At 41.8% G+C, this 26,466-nt stretch overlaps 1 protein-coding gene across 6 annotated transcripts in view; it reads right to left on the bottom strand.

Annotated features, from left to right (window-relative positions):
• The window catches only part of LOC100511937 (phosphatidylinositol 3-kinase regulatory subunit gamma), a 134,409-nt gene that overhangs the window by 53,152 nt on the left and 54,791 nt on the right, over positions 1–26,466 (bottom strand). The window contains exon 1 of one of the 6 annotated variants that reach the window (XM_021096721.1): positions 10,007–10,028. The exons of the other annotated variants lie outside the window; for them this stretch is intronic. The gene's annotated coding sequence lies outside the window, so the exon portion shown is untranslated. Of the gene's footprint in view, positions 1–10,006; positions 10,029–26,466 lie in introns of those variants that run through there. 6 annotated transcript variants of the gene reach the window in all.

Below are 26,466 nucleotides of genomic sequence, written 5' to 3'. Positions count from 1 at the left end.
GTGCAGGTTTGATCCCTGGCCTGAGAACTTCCCCATGCTGTGGGTGTTACCAAAAAATTAAATGATAAAAATGCACAATTAAATAAATTATATTAAAATGGTTCAACTCAAAATATCACTTCATTAATATTTTACTATATTTTAACTATGCATTTAAAGTTATGTATATCTATTATATTTATACAGTGGAAATACTTTTTGCTGCGGTACATCTCTTTCAAACTCTGCATTCAGTATATGACATTGGTAGTTTGAAACAGGCTCCAGGAGTATTTCACCTCCAGAATCAGCAAACCCTACAAATCAGAGCCTGATTTAGTGTGGTGCTGATTATCTACCAAGGGTCAACAAACTATAGCCTTTGCCTATTTTTGTACAGCACAAAGAATGGTTTTTTTGTTTTTAATAGTTGGGAACTCAAATACACACAAAGAAAACACAACAGATATCATATGCGGTCTACAAAGCTTAATGTATTTACTACCTGGCTCTTTACTAAAAAGTAGGCCCATTGTTGATCCAGACTTCAAGAAAGGGATGGGAAGGGAGTTCCCACTGTGACTCAGCAGTAATGAACCTGACTGGCATCCATGAGGACGTGGATTTGATCCCTGGCCTCACTCAGTGGGTTACGGCAACCTGGTGTTGCCTCGAGCTGCGGTGTAGTTCACAGATGCAGCCTGGATGCCACGCTGCTGAGGCTGTTGCATAGGCCAGCAGCTACAGTCCCAATATGACCTCTAGCCTGGGAACTTTCATATGCCATGGGTGCAGCCATAATAAGACAAAAAGGGGGGGGGATGGGAAAAATATTGATTCAATGTAATAATCTTAACTCCATAGCTGTATCTTTAATGTAACAAGAAATCAGATGTTGTTCAAAAACAAATGTACCTTAGCAGAAATTATCACAGCCTTGTAAATTAACTATACTTCAATAAAACTTTTTCTAAAAATGTACCATTCTCATCAAACCTGCTCCTCATTTTTTTTTTTTTTTTTTTTTTTTTGCTTTTTAGGGCTGTACCTGTAGCACATGGAAGTTCCCAGGATAGGGGTCGAATCAGAGCTACAGCTGGCCTATGCCACAGCCACAGCAACTTAGAATCCAAGCCACATCTGTGACCTACACCACAGCTCACAGCAACGCCAGATCCTTAACCCACTGAGAGAGGCCAGGGATCAAACCTGCATCCCCATGGATCCTAGTCGGGTTCATCAGCTGCTAAGACACAACGAAGGGAACTCCCTCTATTCTAATAAAGGATACCACTAGGTATTTGTCAAAACACAGAACTATACACCAGAAGGAGCAAATTTTTACTATAATTTTAAAATTTTCTTTAAACCATATGTAGAATTTTTTAAATGAAGATGCCTTGGTCCAAATTCCTAGAGATTCTGATTCAGTTGATCCAGAATGAGACCTGGGCATCTGCAGATTTTTTGTTTTTGTTTTGGGCTATGTGAAAATCCCCCAGGCCAGGGATCCAACCTGGGCCACAGCAGTAACCCAAACCACAGGAGTGACAACAACAGGTTCTCAACCTCAAGGCCACCAGGTAACTTCGGCATCTTTTTTTTAAAAAAACATAACCAGTGATTCTGATTTTTAAAATTTAAAAAAATTAAAAAAACAACTTGGGCGAGAACCCTGGTCCTAATCCCACACTCTCTCAGCTTCCTCATTTCGTCCAGTCCTCCGCGTTCTGTCACCTCTGTGACACAATTCCATGAACTCATTGCTTCCCTCCCTATCTGACCAATACCCTCCCCTGATCTCTCTCTGTCTCCTCAACTGCACCTGCCTGGCAAGACCTCACCACAGCTCAGTCTCTTTTATGCTCTCCCCATAGGCTGCAGGAGGGGAAAAAGCAGCAATATCTTCTCTTTCCCACTCTTCACTATGGCTATTTCAAACCTTTGCCTTCCTCAAACATCACATTCCATCTCTCTTATTTCTTGGGATACCCCACTTCACCTACTGCATAATGGAGAAAATAAACATTACGAAGAGAGGTACTTCAGTTTCCTGCCATTTACCTATAAATATACATGCATCTATACCCATTTTTTCTTATCTAAATTAGTCCCTCTACCAAATGCTCTAGATCTCATCTCCTTTTATGCCAGAGGGATTGCAGTTCTTCAAGACACAACTCCTAGTTTCTAGTCTCTCCTGCTTTGCTGGTTCCTTTCCTACGTGCTCATAAACATGTCCAAATCATTCAACTACAGGCCCCTTGCAAGACATGGTTCTTTGGGGGTTATATACTCTTTTGAAGAACTGATGAAAGCTTTAAGGCTTTTTCTCCAGAAAAAAAAATGTACACAAACACAGTCTGCGTGTAATATTGATGGAGGGGCTTCGTAAATCCCAGATGAACTCATACCCTGTAACTTTTCTTCCTACCTTAGTTCTCTCAAAGAATTGTACACACGGCCTGTCTCTACTTAAATTTCCTCCTGAAACCATTGCACTTCTGCCTCCCAACCTCATCACTCCACTGAAATACTTCTGCCGAAGGTAGTGACCCCATTGCTAAATTTGGTAGACACTTATCAGTCCTTATCCACAGCATTTGGTACTGCTAATAACTCCCTCCTCTTTGAAATACCCTCTTTACTCAGCCTCTGAGAGTCTACACTTTTCTTTTTTTTTTTTTTTCTTTTTTTGGTCTTTTTGCTATTTCTTGGTCTTGGGCCGCTCCCGCATATGGAGATTCCCAGGCTAGGGGTCCAATCGGAGCTGTAGCCACCGGCCTACGCCAGAGCCACAGCAACGCGGGATCCGAGCCGCGTCTGCAACCTACACCACAGCTCACGGCAACGCCGGATCGTCAACCCACTGAGCAAGGGCAGGGACCGAACCCGCAACCTCATGGTTCCTAGTCAGATTCGTTAACCACTGCGCCACGACAGGAACTCCTGAGAGTCTACACTTTTCTATGCTGTTTCCACCTCTCTGGCTACTCCTTCTAAACCGGTTATAGGTTTCTTTTTTCCAAGCCAGCTGCCTCCTTATCTCACCACTCTAGATCAAAGACATCACAAGCTGGCAGTCCACAGTGCTGATTTTAGTGGTCAGAACTGTTCTGAGGGGAAAAAAAGTGAGGCACAAATAGGTTTAAGCAGCCCTTGGCCAGCTACCAAGAGCTGGAGATAGGAAATGAACCCAAGCACTGCCTGTACAGATTCTGCCATTCTAACCACTTCAAAGACAACCTCTTACTCATTCAGGAATGAATGATTCTTTCTTAAGAAAATAATTTACAACATACTTTGGGAGATACTTTGGGAATGAAAGAGGTCATCCCTTCATAAGTCAATATCATGAATAAATAAAATAATTAGGGAAACATTTAAATATGAGTGCCAAAATGAAGTTTTTGATAATGCAAGTATGCCATGCAGTTCATACCGGATGGAGAGTAAAAACCTCACATGAAATGCTTTATACACATATTGAACATAAATTCTTGGATTAATTTAAGGACCTTTAAAAGAATCTGACATTCTCTAATACATTTTTTTCTGTAAAATAGAAAATGCTACTTGAAAACAGCCTTATTAAAGTGTGGCAAGTGGTAACACAGAAAATTCAAACCTAGTGAACTGAACATTCTAAGAAAATTAATTTGTGGTTAACGGATAACAAAGAACTGCTAGAACACTAAACAAAAATACTGCCTATAAAATCAAGGGGCCTGGTTCTAGTCCTGGATTTGCCAAAACCAATACGGACCAAATATGGGCCTTGGAGTCAATGGTTGGTTGGTTTGTTGGTTGGTTTTTTAACTACTGGGCACCATCTCCCCTTCTTTGGTAATAGTACTGCAATTTCATCTGGTAGAATGGTTCCTTCCCTGTATACATCTTGGTAAATCAAGGTCTCCTCCTGTCCCCTAGCCTAAGGGGCGCAGCGATGAGCACATAAGGGGAATAAAGAAAGTGAATCTTTCTTTTTTTTTTTTTTTTTTGTCTTTTGTCTTTTGTTGTTGTTGTTGTTGTTGCTATTTCTTGGGCCGCTCCCGCGGCATATGGAGGTTCCCAGGCTAGGGGTTGAATCGGAGCTGTAGCCACCGGCCTACGCCAGAGCCACAGCAACGCGGGATCCGAGCCGCGTCTGCAACCTACACCACAGCTCACGGCAACGCCGGATCGTCAACCCACTGAGCAAGGGCAGGGACCGAACCCGCAACCTCATGGTTCCTAGTCGGATTCATTAACCACTGCGCCACGACGGGAACTCCCGGAAAGTGAATCTTTACTCACAGGACTCTGAAATCTGAACAACACAATTCAAAAATGCCATAGGACTAGATATTCTAGCCAGAGAAATTAGTCAAGAAAAAAAAAATGAAAGGCATCCAAACTGGAAAGAAAAAAGAAAAACTATCTGTATTTGTAGGTGACATATCCTAAATACAGAAAATCCCAAAGAACCGAAAAACAAAACAAAACAAAAAAGACACTACAGCTAATGAACAAGTCTGTCAAAGTTATAGGGGTCTATGATCAACACAAAAAACTCTGTTACATTTCCAGAAACCAACAGTGAACAACCTAAAAGAAAATAAAGAAAATAGTTTCCAAAAGAATAAAATATCTGGAAACAAATTTAACCTAGGAAATGAATGACTTACACAATGGAAACATTAAGACATTGCTGAAAGAAATTAAAGAAGACATAAATCAATAGGAACACACCCCAAGTTCACAGATGCACGGAAGTGATCTACAGCTCAATGCAATCTCCACCAAAACTGCAATGGGTGGAGTTCCCGTTGTGGCTCAGCAGGTTAAGAACCAGACACGGTCTCCATGAAGATGCAGATTTGATCTCTGGCCTCACTCAGTGAGTTAAGGATCTAGCAATGCCACAAGTTGTGGCACAGGCTGCAGATGCGGCGTGCATCAGCCATTGCTGTGGCTGTGGCTGTGGCACAGGCTGGCAGCTGCAGCTCCAATTCAACCCCTAGGCCAGGAACTTCCATATGCTGCAGGTGCAGCCTTAAAAAAATTAAAAATAAAAAACTGCAACAGGCTTTTCTCAGGAATGGAAAAATCAATTAAATTCATATGGAATTGAAAGAGCCCTTGAATACCTCTTGAAATAATAATCTTGAAAATAATATTGAAAAAGATGAACAAAGTTGAAGGATACACACTTCCCTATTTCAAAACTCACTATAGGGAATTCTCTTGTGGTGCAGCAGGTTAAGGATCCAGCACTGTCACTGCAGCAACCTGGGCTGCTGCTATGGCATGAGTTGAATTCTTGGCCTCAAAGTTTCCACATACTGAGGGCGTGGCAAAAAACAAAAAACCTTAACTGTATAGCTATAGTAATCAAAACAGAATGATACTAGCATAACGACAAACACAGATTCATGGAAAAGACCTGACAAAACAGTAAACCTTCAGACTTGCCTGTCCTCAGCCCATCTTTTCAGATATTCTTGAGTTTTGTTTTCACATGCAATCATTTGGAAACCATTTGGCCTTTCAAGAATTTTTAGACACAGCCCACATCACCTTGATTCACTGTGTTATATACAGTGCTTCTGAACATGGCATCCAACAGAAAGTGAGCTCCATGAAATCAGGGATTCATCTGCCTGGTTCTACACTGAATCTCAAGCTCTCAGCTCATAATGAAAAGCAAGAGGAGGGTTGGACACAAGATAGTGGAGTAGGAGGACCTTGAACTCACCTCCTTTGAAAAACACACCAAAAACACAACTAACTGCTGAACAACTATCAATAAAAGAGTCTGGAAGGGAGTTCCCATTGCAGCTCATTGGTAAGGAACCCTACTAGTATCCTTGGGGACATGGGTTCAACCCCTGGCCTCTTGCAGTAGGCTAAAGGATCCAGCGTTGCCATGAGCTGTGGTGTAGGTCACAGACTCAGCTCAGATCCCATGTTGCTGTGGCTGTGGTGTAGACCAGAGGCTATAGCTCCCATTCAACCCCTAGCCTGGGAGTTTCCATATGCCACGGGTGTGGCCCTAAAGACAAAAATAAAGAAAAAGAATACAAAAATCCTAGCAGGAGTTCCCTGATGGCCTAGTGGGGTTAAGAGATCCAGTACTGTCATTGCTGTGGCTCAGGTTGCCGCTATGGCGCAGGTTTGATCCCTAGCCTGGGTTTCTCCATGCCATAGGCATGGCCAAAAAAAATCAAAAAACACAAAACCAGAATCTGCCCAAAAAAAAAAAAAAAAAAAAAAAAAAAAAAGATCCCCCCCCCCCCAGAGATAACGAGGAAGAAACAGTGAAATGTCAGGAGGTGCACTCGTGACACAGTCAAATCCCATACCCCTGATGGGCGACCCACAAGCAAGAGAATAATTATACCACGGAAGTTCTCCAACAGGAGTGAGAACTCTGAGCCCCACACTCGGCTCCCCCGCCTAGGGATCTGGCATGAGGAGGAGCCCCGAGAGCATGTGGCTTTGAAGGCCAGCAGTCTCGACTGCAGGAGCACCACAAGACTGAGGGGGAGAGACTCTCCACTCTTCGAGGTCACACACAAGGGCCTGCACACACTGGGTCCCAGCACAAAAGCAGTGAATATACACAGGGGCCTGGGCCATACCTACCTGCTGGTCTTGGAGTCTCCTGGGGAGGTGAGGGAAGCTGTGGCTCTTTCTTGCATCATAAAAGCTGGTGGCAGACCTAACAGGGACCTACGGGAACTCTGGCTAGAGGCAGCCATGTCAGGAGATCTACCACCACCAAACAGCCCGTAAGGTCCAATGCTGGGGTGTCTCAGGCCAAAACACCAACAGGGTGGGAATACAGCCCCACCCATCAGCAGAAGGTAACCTAAAGGCTTCGTGAGCCCACAGCCACCTCCATTCAGGCCCCTTTACATGGCCCTAGCTCCAGCTACCAGTGGGCAGACATCCCACAGGAAGCCTGGACAAACTTCAAAACTAGCCTCACCCATCAGGGGACAGACACCAGAAGCAAGTAAAAATGATCCTGCAGCCTGCAAGACTGAGTTCACAGGTCAGAAGCTATCCTGGGACCACCTGGGGCCTGGCTCTTGGGTGACAAGAGGGGAGTGTACTGCTGGGACACAAAGGACATCTCCTACAGAGGGTCACTTCTTCAAGGTCAAGAATCATAACTAAGATACTATGTACATAACAACACAAATAGAAATTTAAACAAAATGAGACGGCAAAGGAATATGTTCCAGATGAAGGAACAAGGTTAAAACTTCGGAAGGACAACTGAGTGAAGTGGAGTCGATCTACTGGAAAAAGAGTAATGATCATAAAAATGACCCAAGAAGTCAGGAGAAGAATGGATACACAGCATGAGAAGTTTCAAAAAGGTTTTTCTTGTCTTTTGCCTTTTTTTTTTTTTTTTTTTTTTTTTTTTTTTTTTTAGGGCCACACTCACAGCATATGGAAGTTCCCAGGCTAGGGGTCAAATCTGAGCTGTAGCTGCCAACCTACACCACAGCCACAGCCACACCAGATCCAAGCCACGTCTGCGACCTACACCACAGCTCATGGGAACACCAGATCCGTAACCTACTGAGCGAGGCTAGGGATCAAACCTGCAACCTCATGGTAGTTGGATTTGTTTCCACTGCACTACGATGGGAACTCCACAAAAAGTTTTTAGTAAAGATTTATAAAATATAAAAACACTGAAAGAGTTGAAGTATACAATAACTAAAATGAAAACTATACCAGAAGAAATCAAAGCAGAATAAATGAGGGAAAACGTATAAGTGAGCTAGAAGAAAAGGTGGTGGAAAACACTCCCACAGAACAGAATCAAGAAAAGAATGAAAAGAAATGAGGACAGTTAAGAGACCTCTGGGACAACAACATACAAGTGAACATTCACTGTATAGGGATCTCAGAAGGAGGAGAGGGAGAGAAAGGGTCTGAAAATATCTGAAGAGATAAGAACGAAAACTTCCCTAACATGGGAAAGTAAACAGTCACCCACGTCCAAGAAGCAGAGTCCCATACAGGTTAAAACTCAAGGAGGAACATGCCAAGACACACAATAATCAAACCAAAAGAAACAAAAGACAGAGGGAGAATATTAAAAGCAGCAAATAACATACAAGGGAATCCCCATAAGACAATCAGCTGATTTTTCAGCAGAAACCCTGCAGACCAGAAGGGAGTAGCACAATGTATTTAAAGTGAAGAAAGGGAAAAAAAATTTGCAACCAAGAATACTCTACCCAGCAAGCTGCTCCTTCAGATCTGATAAAGAAATCAAAAGCTTTACAAATAAGTAAAAGCTGAAAGAATTCAGCACCTATAAAGCAACTTTACAGCAAATGCAAAAAGAACTTCTATAAGTAGAAAAGGCCACAACTAAAATAAGAAAATTACAAAACAGGGAGTTCCTGTCATGACTCAACAGGAACGAACCTAACTAGTATCCAGGAGGATGAAAGATCGATCCCTGGCCCTGCTCAGTGGATTATGGATCTAGTGTTGCCGTGAGCTATGGTATAGGTCACAGATGTGGCTCGGATCTGGAGTTGCTGTGGCTGTGGTATAAGTAGGCAGCTGCAGTCCCCATTTGACCCCTAACCTGGGAACTTCCACATGCTACAGCAAAAACAGAAAATTACAAAATTGGAAAGCAAACATAAAATAAAGGTAGGAAATCATCCACATAAAAATGTCGTATCAAAATCAATAATCATGAGAAGAGAGTACAAATGTCGGCTACTTGAAATGTATGTAAAATTAAGACATCAGAATCTTTTTTTTTCTTTTTACAGCCATAACTGCAGCATATGGAAGTTCCCAGGCTAGGGGTTGAATAGGAGCTGCAGCTTCTGGCCTCTATCACAGCCACAGCAACAGCGGATCCAAGCTGCATGTGTGAACCATACTGCAGCTTGCAGCAATGATGGAACCTTAACCCACAAAGCAATGCAAGGGATTGAATCCACATTCTCATGCAGACTATGTTGGGTTCTTAAGCCACTGAGCCACAACAGGAACTCCAAGACATAAGCGTCTTAAAACAACCATGAATATATGGACTGCTATATCAAAACCTCATGGTAACCACAAATAAAAAATATATACTAGATATACACATAAAAAAAAAAGGATCCAAACACAACACTAAAGATAGTCATCAACTAAAGATAGTCATCAATTCACAAGAGAACAAAAGAGGAAAGGAAGAAAAAATGACCTACAAATACAAATCCCCCAAAATTAACAGAAGAGCAATAAGAACATACATATTGGCAATGACCTTACATGTAAATAGATTAAATGCTCAAATCAAAAGACAAAGATTGGCTGAATGGACACAAAAACAAGGCCCATATCGGTTGTCTAAAAGAGACCCATTTCAGATTTAGGGTGACACACAGAGACTAAAAGTGAATGGAAAAAGGCATTCCATGCAAGTGGAAATCAAAAGAAAGCTGGAATAGCAATACTCATATCAGACAAAATATACTTTAAAATAAAGACTATTGGGGAGTACCCATTGTGGCTCAGCGGTAATTAACCTAACTAGTAACCATGATGATGAGGGTTTGATCCTTGGCCTAGCTCAGTGGTTTAAAGATTCTGCATTGCCGTGATGTGTGGTCACAGTTGCAGCTTGGATGCTGTGTTGCTGTGGCTGTAGTGTAGGCCAGTAACAGCAGCTCGGATTTGACCCCTAGCCTGGGAACTTCCATATGCCATAGGTGTGGCCCTAAAAAGGAAAAAAAAAAAAATTTTTAATTTTTTTTTTTAATTTGAAAAATAAGAGGAGACGGGACTAAGATGGCAGAATAGAAGGACTGGCACTCACCTTCTCTCACAAAAATAACAAAATTGCAACCAAATGCTGAACAACCTTCAACCAAATGGATTGGAAACTTTCAAAAAAGATATCCTATTCCAGAAGACAAAGAGGAGGGGTGATTAACATGATACAAGTAACCCCATACCCACCAGGTAGGCAGCCCACAGACTGGAAAGAAACTATATAATAGAGACTCACCTACAGGAGTGAGAGTTCTGAGCCCCACATCAGGTCCTCACGCCTAGGAATCTGGCATTGGGACAAAGAGCCCCCAGAGCATCTGGCATTAGGGGCCAGTGGGGCTTGTGCGCAGAGCTCCATGGGACTGGGGGTGATGGAAACCCCATTCTTAAAAGGCGCACAGAGGCTTTAATGTGCACTGAGTCTCAGAGAAACGCAGAGAGTTCATAGGAATCTAGGTCAGACCTGACTGCAGTTCTTGGAGGCTCTCCTGGGAAAGCGGTGTGACTGTGGCTTGTTGTTGGGGAAGGACATTGGAGGCAAAGGTCTCTTGGGAGTGTTCATGGGCCGTGTGTTCCTCTAGAGGTGGCTATTTTGGGAAAATCTGGCCCTACCCATCAGTGCTGAGAGGCCCCAGGCCAAACAATAATCCATGTGGGAACACAGCCCCACCCATCAGTAAACAAGCTGCCTAAAGACCCTGGGGCACACAACAGCCTCTAATTGCACCCAGAGACAAAGCCCCACCCACCAGAGGGATAAGAATCAGCTCTACCTACCAGTGGGAAGGCACCAGTCCCTACCAATTTCAGCCAAGTGGGTGGGGGGGGAGACATTACATCAGAAGTAAGAGAGGCGAGAGGCTACAATTCTATTGTCTGCAAAAAGAAGGCCACACCAAAATCCTATAAAAATGAAAAGGCAGAGACCAATAACTCAGATAAGGGAGAAAGGCAAAAACCCAGAAAAACAGCTAAGTGATCTGGAAATTATCAGCCTCCAGGAAAGACTTTAGACCGATGATAGTGAAGATGATGCAGGACACTGGAAATAGACTGGAGGCAAAGACTGATAATCTACAGCAAACACTGAGCAAAGAAATACAAGATTTAAAACTTAAGCAAGCAGACATGCAAAATACAACAACTAAAATTAAAAATTCATTAGAAGCAACAAACAGCGGACTATAGGAGGCAGAAGAACAAATAAGTGAGGTGGATGGATAAGAGACTAGTGGAAATCACTGATGTGTAACAGAAAAGAGAAAAAAGGAGTTCCCGTCATGGCACAGTGGTTAACGAACCCGACTAGGAACCATGAGGTTGCGGGTTCGATCCCTGCCCTTGCTCAGTGGGTTAACGATCCGGCGCTGCCGTGAGCTGTGGTGTAGGTTGCAGACGCAGCTCGGATCCAGCGTTGCTGTGGCTCTGGCGTAGGCTAGTGGCTATAGCTCCGATTCGACCCCTAGCCTGGGAACCTCCATATGCCTCGGGAGCGGCCCAAGAAATAGCAAAAAGACAAAAAAAGAAAAAAAAAAAGAAAAGAGGAAAAAGATTGAAAAGAAATGAAGACAGTCTCAGAGAACTTTGGGATAACGTTAAACACACCAATATCCATATTATAGGGGTGCCACAAGGAGAAGAGAGAGAGAGAAGGGGACAGAAAAAATATGCAAAGAGATAATAACCGAAAACTTCCCTAACATGGGAAGGAACCACTCACTCAAATCCAGGAAGCACAATGAATACCATATAAAATAAACCCAAGGAGGAACAACTCGAGACACACATTAATCAAACTGTCAAAATTAAAGACAGAGAAAATCTTGAAAGCAGCTGCAGAAAAGAAACAAATAACCACAAGAGAACCCCAATAAGGTTATCGGCAGATTGTTCAGCAGAAACTCTGCAGGCCAGAAGGGAGTGGCATGATATACTTAACATGTTGAAAGGAAAAAACCTCCACCCAAGATTACTTTACCCAGCAAGGCTCTCATTCAGATTTGAAGGAGAAATCAAAAGCTTTACAGAAAAGCAAAAGCTAAGAGAATTCAGCAACACTAAACCAGCTTTACAACAAAAGACTAAAGGAGCTTCTCTAGGCATAAAAGAAAAGGTCACAGAAACAAAAATACCACAAATGACAAGGCTCACCAGTAAAGACAAATATACAGTAAAGATAGGAAATTATCCACGTGCAATTATGCTAACAAAATCAGAAACCGTGAGAAGAGAATGGTACAAATGAAGGTCACTGGTGATGCAATTGCAATTAAGAAACCAACAACTTAAAACAATCTCGCATACACACACACACACACACACACACATATACTCATATCAAAATTTAAGGGAAACTGCAAACCAAAAATTGACAATTGATACACAAACAAATAAGAAACATCAACTCAAATACAACACTAAAGAGAGTCATCAAACCACAAGAGGAGAAAACAAGAGAAGAAGGGAAGAAAAAAGAGCAACAAGGAGATCCCATAGTGGCTCAATGGTTAACAGATCACACCATGAGGTTTGGGTTTGAGCCCTGGCTTTGCTGAGTGTGTTAAGGATCTGGCATTGCCACAACCTGTGGTGTAGGTAGCAGATGCAGCTCAGATCCTGCGTTGCTGTGGCTCTGGCGTAGGCTGGCAGCTATAGCTCCGATTAGACCCCTAGCCTGGGAACCTCCATATGCTGCAGGTGTGGCCCTAGAAAAGACAAAAAAAAAAAAAAAAAAAAAAAAAAAGAGCAATGAAAGCAAATTCAAAACAGTTAATGGCAATAAAAACATACATATCAATAATTACCTTAAATGTTAATGGATTAAATGCCCCAACCAAAAAACAGAGACTGGCTGAATAGATGCAAAAACAAGACCTATATATGCTGTCTTCAAGAGACCCACTTCACTTCTACGGACACACACAAATTGAAGTGAGGATGGATGAAAATATTCATGCAAACAGGAATCAAAAGAAAGCTGGAGTAGCAATACTCATATCAGACAAAACAGAACTTAAAGAATATTATAAGAGACAAAGAAGGACATTACATAATGATCAAAGGATCAATCCAAGAAGAAGATGTAACAATTGTAAATATATATGCCCTCAGCACAGGATCACCTCAATATATAAGACGACTGCTTAAAACCTTAAAAGGAGAAATTGACAACAACACAATAATAGCAGGGGACTTGTTAAAGCAATGGACAGATCATCCAGACAGAAAATCAACAAGGAAACACAGGCCCTAAATGAAGCATCAGACCAGATGGACTCAATAGATATTTATAAGATATTCCATCCAAAAGCAACAGAATACACATTCTTCTCAAGTGCACATGGAACATTCTCTAAGATTGATCACATCCTGGGCTGCAAATTAAGTCTCAGTAACTTTAAAAAATTGAAATCATATCAAAGCATTTTTTCCAACCACAATGCTATATGACTGGAAATCAACGACAAGGAAAAAACTGCAAAAAAACACAAACACGTGGAGACTAAACAACATGTTACTAAACAACCAATGGATCACTGAAGAAATCAAAGAGGAAGTTTAAAAATACCTAGAAGCAAATGACAACACAGTTAAAACACTCCAAAACCTATGGGGTGCAGCGAAAGCAGTTCTAAGAGGGAAGTTTATAGCAATACAAGCCCACCTCAGGAAACAAGATAAAGCTCAAATAAACAAGCTAACTCTACATCTAAAGCAGCTAAAGAGAGAAGAACAGACAAGACCTAAAGTTAGTAGAAGGAAAGAAATCATAAAGATCAGGGCAGAAATCAATGAAATAGAAACAAAACCATAGAAAAGATCAATGAAACAAAAAGCTGTTTTTTTGAAAACATTAACAAAATTGATAAACCCTTAGCCAGACTTATCAAGGAAAAGAGAGAGAGGACTCAAATCAATAAAATTAGAAATGAAAAAGAAGAGTAACAACGGACATCACAGAACTACAAAGGATCATAAGAGACTACTATATGCAACTATATGCCAATAAAACGCAAAACCTAGAAGAAATGGACAAATTCTTAGAAAAGTACAATTCTTCCAAGACTAAACCAAGATGAAATAGAAAAGATGAATGGACCAATCACAAGTACTGAAACTGAAACTGTGATTTAAAAACTTCCAACAGGAGCTCCTGTCGTGGCACAGTGGAAACAAGTCCAACTAGGAACCATGGGGATGCAGGTTCGATCCCTGGCCTCGCTCAGTGTGTTAAGGATCTGGTGTTGCTGTGAAATGTGGTGTAGGTTGCAGATGTGGCTCAGGTCCTGTGTTGCTGTGGCTGTGGCATGGGCCAGCAGCTGTAGCTCCAATTCAACCCCTAGCCCAGGAACCTCCGTATGTCGCGGGTGTGGCCCTAAAAAAAAAAAAAAACAACCTTCCAACAAACAAAAGTCCAGGACCAGACAGCTTCATAGGCAAACACCATCAAACATTCAGAGAAGAGCTAACACCTCTGCTTCTGAAACTATTCCAAAAAACTGCAGAAGGGACACTCCCAAACTCATTCTATGAGGCCACCATCACCCTGATATCAAAACTAGACAGACACCACAAAAAAAAAAAAATTTCACTGATGAACATAGATGCAAAAATCCTCAACAAAATACTAGCAAACCAAATCCAATACATTAAAAGGATTATACATCATGGTCAAGTGGGACTTATCCCAGGAATGCAAGGATCCTTCAATATACGAAAATCCATCAGTGTGCTACACCACATGAACAAACTGAAGAATAAAAACCATATGATCCCCTCAATAGATGCAGAAAAAGCATCTGACAAAATCAACATCCACTTCTGATAAAAACCCTTCAGAAAGTGGGCATAGAGGGAACCTACCTCAACATAATAAAGGCCATATATGACAAACCCACAGCCAGTATCATCTCAATGGTGAGAAGCTGAAAGAATTCTTGCTGAGATCAGGAACAAGACAAGGATGTCTGCTCTCGCCACTACTATTCAACATAGTTTTGGAAGTCCTAGCCACAGCAATCAGAGAAGTAAAAGAGATAAGAGGAATCTAAATTGGAAAGGAAGAAGTAAAACTATCACTATTTGCAGATGACATGATACTATACCTAGAAAATCCTAAAGACTCTACCAGAAAACTGTTAGAGCTCATCCATGAATTTGGCAAAGTCACAGGATACAAATTAATACACAGAAATCACTGCATTCCTATATACTAACAACAAAAGATCAGAAAGAGAAATTAGGGAAGCAATCCCATTTATCGTTGCATCCAAAAGAATAAAATACTTAGGAATAAACCTACCTAAAGAGACAAAAAACTTGTACTCTGAAAACTATAAGACACTGATGAAAGAAATCAAAGATGACACAAACAGATGGAAAGACATACCACGCTGTTGGATTGGAAGAGTCAATATTATCAAAACGACTATACTACCCAAGGCAATCTACAGATTCAATGCAATCCCTATCAAATTACCAAGGACATTTTTCACAGAACTCGAACAAAATATTTTAAAGTTTGTCTGGAAGCACAAAAGATCCAGAATACCCAAAGACATCCTGAAAGAGAAAAATGGGGCTGGAGGAATCAGGTTCCCTGACTTCAGACCATACTACAAAGCAACAGTCATCAAAACCATATTGTACTGGTACAAAGAAATATAGATCAGTGGAACAGGATAGAAAGCCCAGAATTAAACTCATGCACCTACAATCAACTAATCTATAACAAAGGAGGCAAGAATATACAATGGAGAAAAGACAGCCCCTTCAATAAGTGGTGCTGGGAAAAGTGGACAGCCACATGTAAAAGAACGAAATTAGAACAGTTCCTGGAGTTCCTGTCATGGGGCAGTGGAAATGAATCTGACTAGGAGCCATGAGGTTGCGAGTTCAATCCCTGGCCTCACTCAGTGGGTTAAGGATCCAGCGTTGCTGTGAGCTGTGGTGAAGGTCGCAGACACAGTTCGGATCTGGCGTTGATGTGGCTCTGGCATAGGCTGGCAGCTACAGCTCCAATTAGACCCCTAGCCTGGGAACCTCCATAGGCTATAGGTGTGGCCGTAAAAGGACAAAAGACAAAAAAAAAAGAAGAAGAAGAAGAAGAAGAAGAACACTTCTTAGCACCATATACAAAAATAAACTCAAAATGGATTAAAGACCTAGACATGAGACCAAATACTATAAAACTCTTAGAGGAAAACATAGGCCAAACACTCTCCAGCAAAACCACAGCAATTCTTCTCAGATCCACCTCCTAGACTAATGACAGTAAAAACAAAAATAAACAAATGGGACTTAATTAAACTTAAAAGTTTCTGCACAGCAAAGGAAACCCTAAACAAAACAAAAAGGCAACCCACAGAATGGGAGAAAATATTTGCAAATGATGTGACTGACAAGGGACTAATCTCCAAAATTTATAAACACCTTCTGATCTAAACAGACAATTCTCCAAAGAAGACATACACATGGCCAAAAAACACATGAAAAGATTTCAATTTCACTAATTATTAGAGAAATGCAAATCAAAACCACTATAAGGTACCAACTTACACCAGCCAGAATGGCCATCATCAAAAAGTCTACAAGCAATAAATGCTGGAGAGGGTGTGGAGAAAAGGGAACCCTCTTACACCTTTGGTAGGAATGTAAATTGAGGCAACCACTGTGTAAAACAGTATGGAGATTCCTCAAAAATCTAAAAATAGAATTACCATTTAATCCAGCAATCCCACTCCTGGGCATCTATCCAGAGAAAACCATGACTTGAAAGATACATGTACTCCAATGTTCACTGCAGCACTACATACAATAGCCAAGACATGGAAACAACCAAAATGTCCATCGACAGAGGAGTGGATCAAGAAGATGTGGTACATATATATACACAATGGAATATTACTCAGCCATTAAAAGGAAAGAAATAACAGCATTTGCAGCAACATGGATGGCCCTAGAAATTACCATGCTAAATGAAGTCAGTCAGACAGTGAGACACCAACATCAAATGCTTTCACTGACATGTGGAATGTGAAAAAAGGACACAATGAACTTCTTTGCAGAACAGATACTGACTCACAGACTTTGAAAACCTTATGGTTTCCAAATGAGACAGGTTGGGGGGTCGGAGGGATGCACTGAGGGCTTGGGATGGAAATGCTATAAAACTGGGTTGTGATGATTGTTGTACAACTATAAACGTAATAAAATTCATTGAGTAATTTTTAAAAAAAGAAAGAAATATGGCTGGACCTAGAAATTATCATTTTAAGTGAAGTTAGACAATGAGACACTAACATCACATGCTATCACTTACATGTGGAATCTAAAGAAAGGACACAATGAACTTTGCATAATGGATACTGACTCACAGACTGAAAAACTTACGGTTTCCAAAGGAGACAGTTTGAGGGGTGGGAGGATGCACTGGGGGTTTGGGATGGAAATGCTATAAAATTGGGTCATGATGATCACTGTAAAACTCTAAACGTAATTAATTTCACTGAGTAGTTTTTAAAAATAAAAAGAAATAAATGAAATAAAAATTAAAAATAAGAGTTACTATTGTCTCTCAGTAGTGATAAATCTAACTAGTATCCATGAGGATGCAGGTTTGATCTCTAGCTTCACTCATTGGATTAAGTATCCAGCATTGCCATGAGCTGTAGTGTAAACTGCAGGTGGGGCTCAGATCCTGCATTGCTGTGGCTGTGGTGTACGCCGGCAGCTGCAGCTCCGATTCAACCACTAGCCTGGGAACCCCCATGTGTGGCAAATGCAGCCCTAAAATAAACAGATAAATAAATAAGTAAAATAAGGACTATTACAAGAGACAAAGAAAAACACTACATAATGATCAAAGGATCAATCAAAGAAGAAGATACAACAATTGTAAACATATATGCACCCAACACGGAAGCACCTCACTATATGAGGCAAATGCTAATTGAAAGCCATAAAAGGAGAAATTGAGAGTAACACAATAATAGTGGTGGACTTTAAAAGACCATTTACATCCATGGGCAGATCATCCAGGCAGAAAATCCATAGGGAAACACAGGCCTTAAATGACACATCAGACCAGATGGACTTAATTGACATTTACAGAGCACTACACCAGAAAACAGCAGAATATAAATTCTTTTCAATTGCATATGGAACATTCTCCAAGACAGACCATATGCTGGGCCAAAAAGCAAGCTTCAGTAAATGTAAGAAAACTGAAATGATACCAAGTATCTTTTGTGACCACAAAACTATGAGATTAGAAACCGATTACAAGGGAAAAAAACTGTAAAAAACACAAACACGTGGAGGCTGAACAATATGTTACTAAACAATTAGTGGATCACTGAAGAATCAAAGAGGAAATCAAAAAATACCTAGAGAAAATGAAAACGAAAACACAATAATCAAAAACCTATGGAATGCAGAAAAAGCAGTTCTAAGAGGGAAGCTGAGGAGTTCCTGTTGAGGCTCAGTGTAATGAACCCGACTAGTATCCATGAGGATGTGGGTTCAATCCTTGGGACTGCTCAGTGGCTTAAGGATCAGCACTGCCAGGAGCTGAGGTATAGGTCGCAGATGTGGCTTGGATCCTGCTTTGCTGTGGCGTAGGCCAGCTGCTGAAGCTCCAATTCAACCCTTATCCTGGGAACCTCCATATGCTGCAGATGTGGGCCTAAAAGCAAAAAAAAAAAAAAAAAAAGAAAGAAAGAAAGAAAATAAGAGGAAAGTTTATAACAATACAATCTTACCTCAGGAAACAAGAAAGAAAAAAAAAAAGACCTCAAATAAACCTAACCTTACACCTAAAATAACTAGAGAAAGAACAAACAAAACTCAGTATTAATAGAAGAAAAAAATTATAAATATCAAAGCAGAAATAAATGAAGAAAACAATGGAAAAGATCAATGAAACTAAAAGCTAATTCTTTTATTTATTTATTTTTGTCTTTTTAAGCCACGCACCTGTGGTATATGGAGGTTCCCAGGCTAGGGGTCGAATCAGCCTATGCCACAGCAATGCAGGATCTGAGTCACATCCATGACCTAAACCACAGCTTGCAGCAATCCTGGATCCTTAACCCACTGAGGGAGGCAAGGGATCAAACCCATATCCTCATGGATAAAAACTGATAAACCATTTGCCAGACTCATCAGGGGAAAATGGGAGAGCACCAAAATCAACAAATTTATAAATGAAAAAGAAGTTAAGCAGTTCCCATTGTGGCACACCAGAAACAAATCCGACTAGTAACCATGAGGTTGTGGGTTTGATCCTTGCTCTTGCTCAGTGGGTTAAGGATCTGGCATTGCTGTGAGCTGTGTTATACGTCACAGATGCAGCTCAGATCCTGTGTTTCTGTGGCTGTGGCATAGGCCAGCAGCTGTAGCCAGCATCTGTAGCTCTGATTTGACCCCTAGCCTGGGAATCTCCACATGCTGCAGGTGTGGCCCTAAAAGCAAAAAAAAAGAAAAGAAAAGAAAAGAAAAGAAAAGAAGAGGGAAATCTACAGCACAATCTTACCTCTTTTTGCCCTAAAAAGCAAAAAATAAAATAAAGAAGTTTAAACAGACACCACAGAAATACAAAGGACTATAAAAGACCATTATAAGCAACTATAATGCCAATAAAATGGACAACTAAAAAAAAAAGGACAAATTCTTAGAAAGGTACAATCTCCCAAGACTGAACAAGGAAGAAATACAGACCAATTAAAAGTAATGAAACTGAATCTGTGATTTTAAAACTTCCAACAAACAAGAGTTCCCTAGTGGCTCAGTTAAGGATCTGGTGTTGTCACTGCTGTGGCTAGGGTCTCTACTGTGGCACAAAAAACGTCCAACAAACAAAAGTCCAGGACCAGCTTTAAAGGCAAATTGTATCAAACATTTAGAGAAGAGTTCACACCTATCCTTCTGAAACTATTCCAAAAAAACTGCAGAGAAAAACTCATTCTGTGAGGCCACCATCACTCTGATACCAAAAATCAAAGATACAACAAAAATAGAAAATTACAGGCCAATATCACTGATGACCACAGACACCAAAATTCTCAGCAAAATACCAGCAATCCAAATCCAACGAAACATTAAAAGGATCATACACAATGATCAAGTGGGATTTATCCCAGGAATGCAAGTCCAATATATGCAAATCAATCGACAAATTGAAGAATAAAAACCACAGGATCATCTCAATAGATGCAGAAAAAGCTTTCGACAAAATTCAACACCCATTCATAATTTAAAAAATTCTCCAGAGGAGTTCCCATAGTGGCTTAATGGGCTAAGAACTCAATGTTGTCTCTGTGAGGATGCAGGTTCAATCCTCAGCCTTGTCAGTGGGTTAAAGATCTGGCACTGCGGAAAACTGCAGCATAGGTTGCAGATGTGGGTCAGATCTAGTGTTGCCATCACGGTGGTGTAGGCCAGAGATGAAACACCAATTTGATCCCCTGGCCTGGGAACTTCCATATGCTGCAGGTGCAACCCTAAAAAGTAAAAAAAAAAAAAAAAAAGAAAATAAGAAAAAAAGAAAGAAATAGTACCATTTGCAGCAATGTGAATGGACCTAGAGACTATCATACTATGTGAAGCTAGACAAATACAAATATCGTATGATATTGCTTATATGTGGAATCTAAAATAATAATACAAATGGCCTTATTTACAAAACAGAAAGAGACTCGCAGACATAGAAAACGAACTTATGGTTACTAAAGGGGAAAGGGGACAGGGAGGAATAAATTACAAAGTTGAGATTAACATATACACACTACTATATATAAAATAGATAACCAACAAGGACCTACTGTATAGCACAGGGAACTATCAGTATTTTATAATAACCTATACATGAAAAGAATCTGAAAAGGACTATGCCACCATAGTAACAACGCCAGCCCAATTCTCAACCCCCTGCACCACAAGAGAACTCCTAAAATTTTTTTAATAAAAAAATGAAATATGAGTTCCCACTGTGCCAGTAGGTTAGGTATCTGGCATTGTCTCTGTAGTGGCACAGGTTTGACCCCCAGCCCAGGACAGTGGGTCAAAGATCCAGCATTGCTGCAGCTGTGGCACAGGTCACAGCTGCAGCTCAGATTTGATCCCTGGCCCAGCAACTTCCACATAGCACTACTGCAGCCAAAAAAAAAAAAAAATTAATAAAAGATAAAGTAAATCTTCGTATGTATATGGTAAAGTGACCTAGGACAAGAGTCCAAAGACCATCCTTTGAAGAAAGAATATGAGGCTGGGAAAACTGTATATTCATATGCACAACAATGAAGTTAAACTCTACCTCACACTACATTAAAAAAAATGAATACAAAAGGCAGATCAGGATGGCAGAGTAAGACATCTCGCTCACCTTCTCCCACGAACACATCAAAAAAACACATCTACATGTAAAACAACTCACACAGAACATCTATTGAATGCTGGAAGAATTTAAACCTCCGAAAAGGGCAAGCAACTCTTGACATCACTGGGTAGAACAAAGAAAAAAAAAAGGAGACAGAGAAAAGGAATCAGGGCAGGAGTAGCATTCCTGAGAGGGAGCTGTGAAGGAGAAAGGCAACCCATATCCTGGGAAGCCACCTAACCGATGGGGAGATCGGCCGAGTCGGAGGGACCTCCAAGCCACTGAGAAAGGGCAGCAGCTGGACTGAGGACGGCAGAGCAGAGCGAGAGCCGCACAGATCACCTGAACCACCACCTGGACACCACAGCCTGAGATGCTCGGGCAAGAGCTGGGCGCTGAGACTCAGGCTCCAGAGGTCAGCCCCGGGGAGGGGACTGGGGTTGGCTGCGTGGGACAGCCTGAGAAGCTAAGGAGCGGTGTGCCATGGGTGGGGAAGTGGAACGCCACAGCAGAGGGAACCCAGGAGAAGGTCTGGGCCCGCAGGAGAAGCAAGGCGCCACTGTTGGGAGGGGTGAGAGGAGGAGAGGCAGACCGCCTGGGAATCTCCCCGCGCACGCGCGCTGCGGCTCTCGGAGGGCGGGGCGGCTCCCGCGCAGGCTTCCAGGGGTGAGAAGCCACTTGCTGCGGCCACGGGAGACTGGGCGCTTCTTGTGCAGGCTGCGGGTGGCCAGGCACCTCTTGTGTGGGCTGGGGGCGGCAGGGGGTTAAGTGCGATGTGGTGCCTCTTGCGTGATCTACAGGTGGCAGGGACAGACTGAGGCAGTCTTCTCAGAGGCCAGAGGGAGGCATGGCCTGTGAGTGGGCTCTGCCTGCAGCCTCGGTCACCTCAGGGGTTGGCCAAAACATAAAAATAAAAAGAGGGCACTGCAACCAAGCACCATACACTGCTGCTCTCTCTCCCCTGGGAACACACCCGCCCTGCAGCTGCCCCTGCCAAATGCTCTGGGTGGCGCCCAGACGCTTGATCACTGTCCCCTCCCAAGACCCTACACCTAAGAGCAGCTGGTACAGCACCTCCTGCATGGTTTAAGTGGGACGGGGTACTTCCTTCCTAGTCTGCAGGTGGCGGGCACACACCACTGCAATTATCCCTGACTCCAGAGGTGGGCATGGCCCACCACCACAGGGATCCCTGAACAAGAACCACTCGCAGCGCCTACCTCCTCCAGGGGCACCACAGAGAAGGACACTGTGAGAGAACACCACCTGTTGTTGCTCTCGCTCCCCGGGGAGCACACCCGCTCAGCTGCTGCCACTACTAAATGCTCTGGGCCGTGCCCAGACGCTTGATCACTCTCCCTTCCCAGGAACCTACAACTAGGAGCAGCTGGTGCAGCACTTCCTGCAGGGGCTAAGCGGACAAGGTGCTTCTGGCATGGTCTACAGTTGGTGGGGGCAACTCACAGCAGTTATCACCAACTCCAGAGGTGGGCGGGGCCTGCTACCACTAAGAGCCGAGAACAGGCACCACCTGCGGCCCCCATTACCTCAAGGGCAGCACATGGAAGGGCACTGTGACCGAACACCACCTGTTGTTGCTCTCAAACCCCTGGAAGCACACTGGCCCAGTTGCTGCCACTGCCGAATGCTCTAAGTAGTCCCCACATGCTTGATCTGTCACTTCCCAGGATCCTGCAACTAGGAGCAGCCCATGTAGCACCTCCTGTGTGGGCCAAGTGAGACAGGGTGCTTCTTGCATGGTCTGCAGGTGGCAGGGGCAAACCACTGCAGTTCTCACTGACTCCAGAGGTGGGCAGGGCCCACCACCACTAGGGGTCCCTGAACAGGCACCATCTCCAGCTCCAATCACCTCAAAGGAGGGCATTAAAATCAAACACTACCTGCTGTTGCTCTCACTCACCTAGGAACTCACACACCCTGCTGCTGCCACTGACAAATGCTCTGGGCACCGTGTCAATCTGCATAAGGCTCATTCCCACTTCCCAGGGCCCTGCAACTAGGAGCAGCCTGTGCCACCTTCCTGCAGGTCCTTGCTGCTGTTAAGAGCCCAGCAACCAAGCACTGATTGTTGGCCCTACCCATTGCCTCCTTCTCCCTGGAAACACACTCGGCACCCTGGGGACAAGAGCCTGCTCACACCAAAGAAAGAGACAGCAAACATTCAAACTCCCACACCAAAAATAAACAGTAACCCCCCACAAAAATACAAAGGGGTGCTCTTGCATAGAAGCAGCCCCCAAGACAACAGTTTGGCTTCCCTAAACCCACAGAAAAAAAAAAAAAAAAAAAAACTTAAGCAAGATGAAGCAGCTCAGGAATCATTCCCAGTTAAAGGAACAAGAGAATTCACCTGAAGTAGCAAATAATGAAACAGACCTCTGCAGTCTGACGGACGTTGAGTTCAAAAGGGAGATGGTGAAAACACTGAAGGAATTAAGGCTGAATGTCAATGGATTAAGAGCGAAGACAAAAAGTAATACAGATTTCTTTAGAAAGGAACTAGAAAATACAAGGAGGAACATAGAAAAATTATAAAATTCATTTGCAGAGATGCAAACTGAGCTAAAGGCACTAAAGAGCAGAATGAATAATGCAAAGGAACGAATTAGTGACGTGGAAGACAGAATAATGGAAATCACCCAATCAGGACAGCAGACAGAAAACCAAATGAAAAACCATGAAAGCAATGTAAGAGATTCATGGGATAATACGAAGCAGGCCAATCTACACATAGTAGGAATTCCAAACGGAGAAGGAAAAGAAAGGGGGACTGAAAATACATTTGAAGAAATTATGGCTGAAAAGTTTCCAAATCTAAAGGAAACTGACATCAAGACACAGGAAGCCCAGAGGGCCCCACACACGTTGAACCCAAATACGCCCACATCAAGACATATTATAACTAAAATGGCAAAAGTTACAAAGAGAGGATTCTACAGGCAGCAAGAGAAAAACTAAGTGTTAATTATAAGGGAACCCACATAAGGCCATCAGCTGATTTCTCTACAGAAACACGACAGGCCAGAAGGGTGTGGCAAGATATATTTAGTGTTGAAAGGAAAAAATCTGCAGCCTAGAATACTCTACTCAGCAAAAATATCATTTAAAATAGTAGGGGAAATAAAAAATTTCTCCAGCAAACAAAAGCTAAAAGAGTACAGCAATACTAAACCCATTCTAAAAGAAATACTGAAAGGGCTTCTCTAAAGAAAAAAGAAGTAAAAAATAGAATGGAGGAAACCACGAGTGGAAACCAATGACTTAAATGAGCCAGGATATAGATCTAAAAGAGGAAAAAGCAAGCAGATACATTAAGGGGTTAACACACTTAAAAAAACAGGGCAACCACAAATTAAAACCAAACATTATATTCACAAAAACTGAAATGTACTCAAGCATAAAATAAATGGAAATCATCCGACTGAAAAAAGGAAGAAAGGAGAAACATAGAATCAACTGGAAAAGAAGGTTTAAAATGGCAATAAATACATATCTATCAATCATTACCTTAAATGTCAATGGACTGAATGCTCCAATCAAAAGACACAGAGTGGCAGAGTGGATAACAAAGCAAAAACCTACAATCTGCTGTCTACAAGAGACTCACCTTAGCACAAAGGACACATATAGACTGAAAGTGAGAGGATGGAAAAAGATATTTCATGCCAATGGACAAGACAGGAAAGCAAGAGTTGCAATACTCATATCAGATAAAATAGACTTAAAACGAAGGCCATAAAGAAAGACAAAGAAGGACACTATTTAATGGTTACAGGATCCATTCAAGAAGAAACTATTACAATCGTCAATATATATGCCCCAAATATAGGAGCACCCAGTTACCTACAAAAAATACTAACAGACATAAAAGGAGAAATTGATGGGAATACAATCATAGTAAGAGACTTTAACACCCCACTCAAATCAATGGACAGATCCTCTACACAGAAAATCAATAAGGCAACAGAGATCCTAAAGGAAACAATAGAAAAGTTAGACTTAATTGACATTTTCAGGACACTACATCCAAAAAAAATCAGAATACACATTCTTCTCAAGTGTGCATGGAACATTCTCAAGGATCGATCACATCCTAGGGCACAAAGCTAACCTTAACAAATTTAGGAGCACAGAAATTATTTCAAGTATCTTCTCTGACCACAATGGCATGAAATTAGAAATCAACCACAGGAAAAGAAACGAGAAAAAACTAACTATATGGAGATTAAACATGCTACTAAAAAAAACCAATGGGTCGATGAGGAAATCAAGAAGGAAATTTAAAAATACATCGAGACAAATGATAATGAAGACACAACCACTCAAAATCTATGGGATGCCACAACAGCAGTGCTCAGAGGGAAATTCATAGCAATACAGGCCTTCCTCAAAAATGAAGAAAGATCTCAAATCGGCAACTTAACCCACCACCTAAATGAATTAGAAAAAGAAGAACAAACAAGACCTAAAGTCAGCAGCAGGAAGGAAATCATAAAGATCAGAGAGAAAAATCAATAAAATAGATAGAGAGTCAAAAAACAATAGAGAAAATTAATAAAACCAAGAGCTGGTTCGTTGAAAAGGTAAACAAAATTGACAACCCCCTGGCTAGGCTCACTAAGAAGAGGCGACAAAGAACCCAAATAAACAAAATTAGAAATGAAAAAGGAGAAATCACAAGGGATACTGCAGAAATACAAAAAACCGTAAGAGAATACTATGAACAACTATATTCCAACAAATTTGACAATATGGAAGAAATGGACAACTTTCTAGAAACTCACAGCCTGCCAAAACTGAATCAAGAAGAAACAGACCAAATGAACAGACCCGATCACTAGAAATGAAATTGAATACATCATAAAAACACTCCTTACAAATAAAAGCCCAGGACCAGATGGCTTCACAGGCAAATTCTACCAAACATACAAAGACGATCTGGTGCCCAGCCCCTTAAACTTTTTCAAAAGTTTGAGGAAGAAGGAACACTCCCAAAGACATTCTATGATGCCACCATCACCCCAATACCAAAACCAGACAAAGAACGAAAAAAGAAAACTATTGGCCAATATCTCTGATGAATACAGACACAAAAACTCGCAACAAAATTTTAGCCAACCGAATCCAACAACATATCAAAAAGATCATACACCACGACCAAGTGGAATTTATCCCCGGGTCACAAGGATGGTTCAGTGTATGCAAATCAATCGTCATACACCACATTAACACATGATCATCTCAATAGATGCAGAAAAAGCACTTGACAAAGTCCAACATCCATTTGTGATAAAAAC

This window comes from Sus scrofa, chromosome 6, assembly GCF_000003025.6.
Source record: "Sus scrofa isolate TJ Tabasco breed Duroc chromosome 6, Sscrofa11.1, whole genome shotgun sequence".
NCBI classification, from domain to species: Eukaryota; Metazoa; Chordata; class Mammalia; order Artiodactyla; family Suidae; genus Sus; species Sus scrofa.
The sequence above is the reverse complement of the archived record's forward strand: the minus strand, read 5'-3'. Positions and strand labels throughout refer to the sequence as shown.